General features: G+C 32.9%; 1 long non-coding RNA gene across 1 annotated transcript in view; it reads right to left on the bottom strand.

The window, feature by feature from the left end:
• LOC119586914 overlaps positions 1-833 on the bottom strand; it is a 2,034-nt gene continuing 1,201 nt past the window's right edge. Inside the window, exons 2-3 of the long non-coding RNA XR_005229979.1 lie at positions 430-492; positions 1-58 (exon numbers count right to left, since the gene is read on the bottom strand). This is a non-coding gene — a long non-coding RNA (uncharacterized LOC119586914). The remainder of the gene's footprint in view (positions 59-429; positions 493-833) is intronic.

Here is an 833-nt window from a genome sequence, read left to right as displayed (position 1 = left end):
CTTTAAAGATGCCGAAGATCATATTCGCTTATTTGGTGACGTTTCGTGCAATTCGGACCTGGAAAGAGATGTCATTAGCTACGCTCAACTATTTAACTTTTTAATCATTTTTGTTGTCGCCGATTGATGTCAATATGGCAAGTATCTAAGAACGAGAAACCCATTAGACAGAGTTATACGCCTGTGTACGATCTATAAATGGAGTATGGAATACATCTGTTTTATTTCTAATATAGTAGTTTTCATATTAGCTATAATTATATCTAGTAGTATTTTATTATTCCTATCATTTTCATTGTTACATTGCTTAGACCAATCAAGAGTGCATCTTTCACCATTCTAATATTTGTTAATATTGATAATTTTTAACTGGTTGTTGCATCATACTTACGTCTCTACTGAAAACACACACATAAATATTCGACGTACCGTCTTCGTCAGCGCTGGCGTGGAGAACCACCAAACAGAGGACCATCATCGCCACAAGAATCCCTTGGAAAAGAGAATGGATATATGTAGTAACTTTGGCATAAAATGAGTGGAGCTGTCAAAACTCTAAACTTCAGTGTTACTTACAAGACTTAAGCAATCTCATCATGTTTCTATTTCGGGCAATTAAATTTATCCCTTCCAATATGGAGTATATATACACACCTGGGTAAAGGGAAAAATGCGAACATGAGGTTTTCATAAACAAATGAACTTTAGAAAGAAAGAAAGATAAACACTACATGTAGACAAAATATTAGAAAATATTTTTTTTTTTTATGAGAAGTATACGATTTCAAAATACAGTTTCATACAATTAATCTCCTTTTTAGCTTGTTTGTTAT

This window comes from Penaeus monodon, chromosome 22 (assembly GCF_015228065.2).
Source record: "Penaeus monodon isolate SGIC_2016 chromosome 22, NSTDA_Pmon_1, whole genome shotgun sequence".
Lineage (NCBI taxonomy): Eukaryota > Metazoa > Arthropoda > Malacostraca > Decapoda > Penaeidae > Penaeus > Penaeus monodon.
Note: the sequence above shows the minus strand (reverse complement) of the source record. Positions and strands in the feature narration are given on the sequence as shown.